This window comes from Sapajus apella, unplaced genomic scaffold, assembly GCF_009761245.1.
Source record: "Sapajus apella isolate SASKATOON/1434 unplaced genomic scaffold, GSC_monkey_1.0 scaffold64, whole genome shotgun sequence".
In the NCBI taxonomy this organism is placed as follows: Eukaryota; Metazoa; Chordata; class Mammalia; order Primates; family Cebidae; genus Sapajus; species Sapajus apella.
In genome coordinates, this window is record NW_022437004.1 from 3,279,702 (window position 1) to 3,288,997 (window position 9,296).

General features: G+C 40.3%; 1 long non-coding RNA gene across 1 annotated transcript; it reads left to right on the top strand.

Annotated features, from left to right (window-relative positions):
• The first annotated feature begins 862 nt into the window (after positions 1–862).
• LOC116529926 lies at positions 863–9,001 on the top strand. The gene is made up of 3 exons (XR_004259744.1): positions 863–1,116; positions 2,983–2,988; positions 8,991–9,001. It is a non-coding gene; the product is annotated as an uncharacterized LOC116529926 (long non-coding RNA).
• Positions 9,002–9,296: the final 295 nt, after the last annotated feature.

The window sequence follows — 9,296 nt, forward strand, 5'->3', positions numbered from 1 at the left end:
ATAGCATACAGGAGTATGATATAGCTACTAGACATAGCTACCCTTTACTTTGTGTCATATGCTATGCACCTGTACACATTATGACAACTGATGAAGAAACTTTGTCCAAGATCATGTAGCTAGTATTTGGCAAAGCCACTAGACTATAAACATCAAAAATTAAAATTTTTGTTTTTATCAGGACCTAGAATTAATTGTGCCTGGTTATATAGTAGATGCTTAATATTCACTGAGTAAAGGAAGCTGGGCTTATAATGCAGCTCTGTTTGACAGACTGACAGCTAACACATTATGATATAGCCTTTACATACTTGGTTGATGGCTTTACATATATTAACTAACTTGCACTACAAACCTGTAAGTTAGATACTGTCACCACCAGAGTGCAAATGAAAAACCTGAAGCATAGAGTGCACCTTTCCCAGGATCAGGAAGTAGTGTAACTGGTATTTGAACCAAGGTAGTCTGTCTTTAAAGAGTGTTTTTAATGAATAGTTCAGTCATCTGCCTATAAATTTCTTTTATATTCTCAAACTTTGGTGTATATAAGAATTGTACCAGGTTGTATACATTAAAAATGTACACTATATTTTATGGAGGAGTTAATGAATTTTCAAGGGTAAATTTAGCCTTATGAGTTAATATTAGAATTTAACTTCCTCATAACATGAAACTACGTTGTGTCATTTAATTCTCACAACCTTCTAAGTTGGATATTTTTATCACTCAGGGCTCTTTTTTTTAAATTTGTTTTTTATTTCAATAGGTTTTTGGGGAACTGGTGGTATTTGGTTACATGAATAAGTTCTTTGGTGGTGATTTCTGAGATTTTAGTGCCCCTATCATCACCCAAACACACCCAATGTGTAGTTTTATATCCCTCACCCACCTCCTACCCTTTTCCCTGAGTCCGCAAAGTCCATTGTGTCATTCTTATGGTTTTGCATCCTCATAGCCTAGCTTCCAATTATGAGTGAGAACATATGATGCTTGGTTTTCCATTCCTGAGTGACTTCACTTAGAATAATAGTCTCGAATTTCATCCGGGTTGCTGTGAATGCCGTTATTCTATTCCTTTTTATGGCTGAGTAGTATTCCAGTGTGTATATATACCACGTTTTCTTTACTTACTCATTGATTGATGGGCATTTGGGTTGGTTCCATATTTTTGCAATTGCAAATTGTGCTGCTGTAAACATGCGTGTGCAAGTATCTTTTTTGTATTATGACTTCTTTTCCTCTGCGTAGATACCTAGTAGTGGGATTGCTGGATCAGATGGTAGTTCTACTTTTAGTTCTTTAAGGAATCTCCACACTGTTTTCCATAGTGGTTGTACTAGTTTACATTCCCACCAGCAGTGTAAAATTGTTCTCTTTCACCACATCCATGTCAATATCTATTTTTTTTATTTTAATTTTTTGATTGTGGCCATCCTGGCAGGAGTAAGGTGATATCACATTATGGTTTTGATTTGCATTTCCATGATAATTAATGATGTTAAGTATTTTTCCAAATAGCTTGTTGGATATTTGTATATATTCTTTTGAGAATTGTCTATTCATGTCCTTATCCCAATTTTTGATGAGATTGTTCTTTTCATCCTGATTTGTTCGAGTTCTTTGTAGATTCTAGATATTAGTCCTTTGTCAGATGTATAGATTGTGAAAATTTTCTCCTGTTCTGTGGGTTGTCTGTTCACTCTCCTGACTATTTCTTTTGCTGTGCAGAAGCTTTTTAGTTTAATTCAGTCCCATCTATGTAGCTTTGTTTTTGTTGAATTTGCTTTTGGGTTCTTGGTCATGAAATCTTTGCTTAAGCCAATGTCTAGCAGGATTTTTCTGATGTTATCTTCTACAATTTTTATCGCTTAGATCTTAAATTTAGCTTTTTACCATGTTAAATTGATTTTTTTAATAAGGTGAGATATGAGGATCCAGTTTCATTCTTCTACATTGGCTTGCCAATGATCCCAGCACCATTTGTTAAATAGGGTGTCCTTTCACCACTTTATGCTTTTGCTTGCTTTCTTAAAGATCAGTTGATTGTAAGTATTTGGATTTGTTTCTGGGTTCTCTATTTTGTTCCATTGGTCTATGTGCCTATTATTATTATTATTATTTTTTAAGGTGGAGTCTCGTTCTGCTGCCCAGGCTGGAGTGCAGTGGTGCAGTCTCGGCTCACTGCAACCTCCGCCTCCCAGGTTCAAGCAACTCTCCCTGCCTCAGCTTCCAGAGTAGCTGGGATTACAGGTGTCTACCACCACACCCCACTAATTTTTTGTATTTTTAGTACATATGGTGTTTTGCCACATTGGTCAGGCTGGTCTCAAACTCCTGACCATAGGCTATCCACCTGCCTCAGCCTCCCTAAGTACTGGGATTACAGGCATGAGTTATCATGCCCCATCTGTGTGTCTATTTTTATACCAGTATCATGCTGTTTTGGTGACTATGACCTTATAGTATAGTTTAAGGTCAGGTAATGTGATGCCTCCTGATTTGCTCTTTTCACTTAGTCTTGATTTGACTATAAGGCTCTTTTCTTGGTTTCAAATGAATTTTAGGAGTATTTTTTCTAGTTCTGTGAAGAATGATGATGGTATTTTGATGGGAATTGCATTAAATTTGTAAATTGATTTCGGCAGTATGGTCATTTTCTCAATATTGATTCTACCCATCCATGAACATGGAATGTGTTTCCATTTGTTTGTGTCATCTATGATTTCTTTCAGCAGTGTTTTGTAGAGGTCTTTCACCTCCATGGTTAGGTATATTCCTATGTATTTCATTTTTTTGTAGCTATTGTAAAAGGGATTGAGTTACTGATTTGAGTCTCAGCTTGTTCACTGTTAGTGTATAGCAGATCTACCGATTTCTGTACATTAATTCTGTATCCTGAAACTTTACTGAATTCATTTACCAATTCTAGGAGCTTTCTGGATGAGTCTTTAGGGTTTTCTAGGTATATGATCATATCATCAGCAAACAGTGACAGTTTGACTTCCTCTGTACTGGTTTGAATGCCCTTGATTTCTTTCTCTTGTCTGATTGCTCTGGCTAGGACTCCTAGTATGTAGTAGCCCATTCTTATGCTGCTAAGAAAGACATACCCAAGACTGGGTAATTTACAATGGAAAGAGATTTAATTGCCTTACAGTTCAGCATGGCTGGGGAGGCCTCAAAAAACTTACAATCGTGGCAGTAAGGGAAGCAAACATGTCCTTCTTACATGGCAGCAGCAAGGATACATGCTGAGCAAAAGGGGGAAAAGCACCTTATAAAACCATCCAGATCTTGTGAGAACTCACTCACTATCACAAAACAGTAGCATGGGAGTAACTGCCCCCATGATTCAATTACCTCCCACTGGGTTCCTCCCATGACACATAGAGATTATGAGAACTACATTTCGAGATGAAATTTGGATGGGGACACAGCTAAACACTGTCATTCTGCTCCTGGCCCCTCTCAAATTTCATGTCCTCACATGTCAAAACATAATCATGCATTCCCAACTGTCCTACAAATTCTTATCTCATTCTAGCATTAACTCAAAAGTCTAAGTCTCTCATCTGAGACAAGTCCTTTCCACCTATGAGCACGTAAAATCAAAAGCAAGTTAGTTACTTCCTAGATACAATGGGATGTATAGGCATTGGGTAAATACAGCCTTTCCAAATGGGAGAAACTGGCCAGAACACAGACCCCATGCAAGTCCAATATCTAATAGGGCAGTTATTAAACCTTAAAGTTCCAAAATGATCTCTTTTGACTCCACGTCTCACATCCAAGTCCTACTGATGCAAGAGGTGGGCTCCCACAGCCTTGGGTAGCCTTTGCCCCTGTGGCTTTGCAGGATACTACCCCGCTCCAGGCTGCTTTTATGGGCTGGCATTGAATGTCTGTGGCTTGTAGGTTTTCTGCTGAGAAATCTGCTGTTAATATGATAGGTTTTCCTTTTTAAGTTACCTGATGCTTTTGTCTTACAGCTCTTGTTTTCTGCATCTTGACTTTAGATAACCTGATGACTATGCAATGATCTTTTTGCAATGAATTTACCAGATGTTCTTAGAGTTTCTTGTATTTAGATGTCTGGATCTCTAGCAAGACCAGGGAAGTTTTCCTTGATTATTCCTTCAAATATATTTTCCAGACTTTTAGATTTCTCTTCTTCCTCAGCAACACCAGTTATTCTTATGTTTGGATGCTTAACATAGTCCCAAACTTCGTGGAGGGTTTGCTCATTTTTTAAAATTCTTTTTTCTTTGTCTTTGGTGGATTGGGTTCATTTGAAAGCCTTGTCTTTGAGCTCTGAAGTTCTTTCTTCTGCTTGTTTAATTATATTGCTGATACTTTCCAATACATTTTGCATCTTTCTAAGTGTGTCCTTGATTTCTAGAAGTTGTGATTGATTTTATTTATGCTATCTATTTCACTGAAGATTTTCCCTTTCATATCCTGTAACATGTTTTTGATTTCTTTAAGTTGGACTTCACCTTTCTCTGGTGCCTCCTTGATTAACTTAATAACTGACATTCTGAATTCTTTTTCTGGCAGTTCAGAGATTTCATCTTGGTTTGGATCCATTGTTGGTGAGCTAGTGTGATCTTCTGTGGGTGTTAAAAAGCCTTGTTTTGGCATATTACCAGATTTGTTTTTCTGGTTTCTTCTCATTTGCGTAGACTATATCAGAGGGAAGATCTGGGACTCAGGACTGCTGTTCAGAATATTTTGTCCCACGAGATGCTCCCTTGATGTGGTGTTCTCCCCTTTCTGCTAGGGATGGGCCTTCCTGAGAGACAAACTGCAGTGATTGTTTTTGTTCTTCTGGGTCTAGCCATCCAGCATGCTACTGGGCTACAGGCTGATACTGGGTAGTGTCTGCAAAGAGTCCTGTGATGTGATCCATCTGCTGGTCTTTCAGCCATGAATGCCAGCACCTGCTCCAGTGGAGGCAGCAGGGGAGTGAAGTGGATTCTGTGAGGGTTCCTTGGTTGAATTTTTGTTTAGTGTACTGGTTCTGTGTTTGTTGGCCTCCAGCCAGGAGGTGGCATTTTCAAGAGCACATAAGCTCTGGTTTTATAGGGCGGATCAGGTGGTAGGTGGGGGCTATAGAGCTCCCAAGAGATTATGTCCTTTGTTTTTCACTATCAGGAAGAGTAGAGAAAGATCATCGGGTGGGGGCAGGGTCAGGTGTGACTGAACTCAGACTGTCCTTGGGCGGGGGTTGCTGTGACTGCTGTGGGGGATGGAGGTGTGGTTCCCAGGCCAATTTAATTATGTCCCCAGAGGGATTATGGCTGACTATGCTGCATCATGCAGGTCACCAGGGAAGTGGGGGAAAGCTGGCAGTCACCAGCCTCACCCTGTTTCCATGCATCTTCAAGTCCTGAAGACCTCCCTCAATTTCACCATGGTCCCCCCAACAGCACTGAGCCTATTTCCAGGCATCTAGTGAGGAGGGCTGAGAACTTGCCCCAGACCACCAGCCTCCCCATTGAGGAAGCAAGCAGACTCTTCAGAGTCTCAGGGAACCTGCAGTGATTATTCAGTTCCTTCGAAGCGTCTGTGGATTCTTTCAGTTTTCCTGGTATGTTGCTGTGGTAGTTCATGGAGTAAAAAGTTTACTATGTGAGTCTCCACATACTGCTCTGTCTGTCCAAGCAGAAGCTGTCTTCTGTTTACTGTCTTAATCCAGGGAGTCTCACTTAGAACTCTTGATTGAAAGTTATGGAAACACATTGGTACTTGTTTAAGCAAATGAAGTTATTTTTTCTCCATGAAAATGTAAAAATAAGGTTTACTGAAATATAATTTACTTACAGTAACATTAATCATTTGTAGTGTATAGGTCTGTGTTCAGATAAACTCATACAATCTTGTAATCTCTACCTCAATCAAGATATAGAACATTTCTGACACCTCAAAAACTCTCTTATGGGCTGGGTTCAGTGGCTCACACCTGTAATCTCAGCAGTTTGGGAGGCCAAGGCAAGTGGGTCACTTGTACCCAGAAGTTTAAGACCAGCCCAGGCAACATAGTGAAACCCTGTTTCTACAAAAAATACAAAAATTAGCCAGGCGCAGTGTCTCATGCCTGTAGTCCCCTCTACCCCCACTTGGGAGGCTGAGGTGGGAGGGTCACTTGAGCCTGGGAGATGGAGGTCGTAGTGAGCCAAGCTCACACCACTGCACTCCAGCCTGGGGAACAGTGTGAGACTGTGTCTCAATAAAAAAAAAAAAGTTCCCTTATGCCCTGTGATGGTTAATACTGAGTGTCAACTTGATTGGATTGAAGGATACAAAGTATTGTTCCTGGGTGTGTCTGTGAGGGTGTTGCCAAAGGAGATTAACATTTGAGTCAGTGGGCTGGGAAAGGCAGACCTACCCTCAATCTGGTGGGCACAATCTAACCCACTGCCAGTGCAGCTAGAATATAAATGGCAGAAAAACATGAAAAAAGAGACTGGCCTAGCCTCCCAGCCTACAGCTTTCTCCTGTGCTGGATGCTTCCTGCCCTAGAACACTGAATTCCAAGCTCTTCAGTTTTGGAACTTGGACTGGCTCTCCTTGCTCCTCAGCCTGCAGATGGCCTATTGTGGGAGCTTGTGAGTTAATAACTCCCCTTTATACATATATATCGATTCCATTATTTCTCTCCCTCTAGAGAATCCTGACTAATAATACCCCTTTGTAGCCAAACATTCTCTCCACCCTTTGCCATTGGCAACTACTGATCTGTTTCTGGCCTATAGTTTTGTCTTTTCCAAAATGTCATATTAATGGTTCATATGGTATGTAGCCTTTTGAAGTGGACTTTTCTCCATTCAGATTCATTCACCCTTTTTATTGCAGAGTAACATTCCATTGTATGAATGTACCACAATTTGTTCATTCATTTATCAGTTGAAGGACACCTGGGTTGTTTCCAGTTTTTGATAATTATGAATAAAACTACTGTAAACCTGTTTATAAGTTTTCAGTATATACATATTTTTATGTTTCTTCAATAAAAATATCTAGAAGTGAGATCGTTGAGTCATATGTGAAGTGTATGTTGAATTTTATAACGAATTGCCAAGCTGTTTTCTGTAAGGGATGCTGCATTATTTGTATTCCTATCAGCCAATGTATTTGAGCTGAAATTTTTCTTTCTTCTCACCAGCCATTGGTGTCCTTAAGTCTTTTTTATTTTGCCCATTCTAATAGTGTGCAGTATTTCCTCACTGGGGCTTCAATTTGCATTTTCCTAATGAGTAATGATGTCGAGCACTTCTCTATGGGCTTATTTGCCACCCATATATCTTCTTTGGTGATGTTCTTTTTCAAATCTTTGCTCAATTTTTATTGGGTTTCTTGACTTTTTATTGAGTTTTGAGAGTTCTTTATATATTCTAAGTCTTTTATAAAATATGTATTTTTCAAACATTTTCTATGCATCTGCGATTTGTGTTTTTATTTTTTGACAGCATCTTTCAAAAAGCAGAAGTTTTAAATTTTGATAAAGTTCAATTTATCAATTTTTTTCTTTTATGGTGGGTGCTTTTTATGTCACATCTAAAAAATCTTTGCCTAACCAAAACTCACAGAAACTTTTTTTTCCAGAAGTTTTATAGTTTTTGACTTTTACATTTAGGTCTATGATCCATTTTTAGTTAATCTTTGTATATGTTGCAAAGTATGGATTGAAAATCAATTTTTTAAAATATTGATTTCTAATTGTTCTAGCACCACTTGTCAAAAACATCAACTTTTCTCCATTGACTTGTCTTGTCCCATTGTTAAAAATCAATTGATCACATACGTATAGGGCTGTTTCTGGATTTTTTTTTTTATTTGACATTCTATGCCCTTTTAATAGACCACTTAATTCTCCCAACACCCCCCTTTTATGATAGAGGAAATTAAGTCACAAGGAAGTTAATAATTTGCTTAACTTAGTTAGTGCCAGAGCTAGTGTATTAGTCTGTTTACGTGCTGCTGGTAAAGACATATCAAGACTGGGAAGAAAAGAGGTTTAATTGGACTTACCGTTCTACATGGCTGGGGAGGCCTCAGAATCATGGTGGGAGGTGAAAGCACTTCTTACATGGCAGTGGCAAGAGAAAAATGAGGAAGAAGCAAGAGCAGAAACCTCTGGTAAACCCATCAGATCAAGATAGTGAGACTTACTCAATCATGAGAACAACATGGGAAAGACCCATCCCCACGATTCAATGACCTCCCCATGGGTCTTTCCCACAACATGTGGGAACTTTGGTAAATACAATTCAAGTTTAGATTTGTGTGGAAACACAGCCAAATCATATCATTCTGCCACTGGCCCCTCCAAATCTCTTGTCCTTACATTGAAAAACCAGTCATGCCTTCCCAACAGTCCCCCAAAGTCTTAACTCATTTCAGCATTAACCCAAATGTCCACAATCCAAAGTCTCATCTGAGACAAGGCAAGCCCCTTCTGCCTATGAGCCTGTAAAATCAAAAGCAAGCTAGTTACTTCCTAGATACAATGGGAGTACAGGCATTGGGCAAATACAGCCATTCCAAATGGGAGAAATTGGCCAAAATTAAGAGGTTACAGGGCCCATGATAGTAAAAATTCAGTGGGGCAGCCAAATCTTAAAGCTCCAAAATGATCTCCTTTGACTCCAGGTCTCACATCCAGGTCACACTGATTCAAGAGGTGAGTTTCCATGGTCTTGGGCAGCTCTGCCCCTGTGGCTTTGCAGGGGACAACCTTCCTCCCAGCTGATTTCACAGGCTGGCATTGAGTGTCTATGGCTTTTCCAGGCACACAGTGCAAGCTGTTGGTGGAGCTACTATTCTAGGGGCTGGAAGATGGTGGGCCTCTTCTCACAGTTCCACTAGGCAGTATCCCAGTGGGGACTATGTGTGGGGGCTGTGGCCTCAGATTTCCCTTCTGCACTGCTGTAGCAGACGTTCTTCATGAGAGCCCTGCCCCTGCAGCAAACTTTTGCCTGGGCATCCAGGCTTTTCCATACATCTTCTGAAATCTAGGCAGAGGTTCCCAAACCTTCAGTTCTTGACTTCTGTGCACCCGCAGGCTCAACACTACATGGAAGCTACCAAGGCTTGGGGCTTGCACCCTCTGAAGCCACAGCCTGAGCTCTATGTTGGCCCTTTTCAGCCATGGCTGGAGTGGCTGGGACACAGGGCACCAAGTCCCCAGGCTGCACACAACATGGGGATTCTGGGCCTGGCCTATGAAACCATTTTTCCCTCCTGGGCCTCTAGGCCTGTGATGGGAGGGGCTGCTGCAAAGGTCTCTGACATGG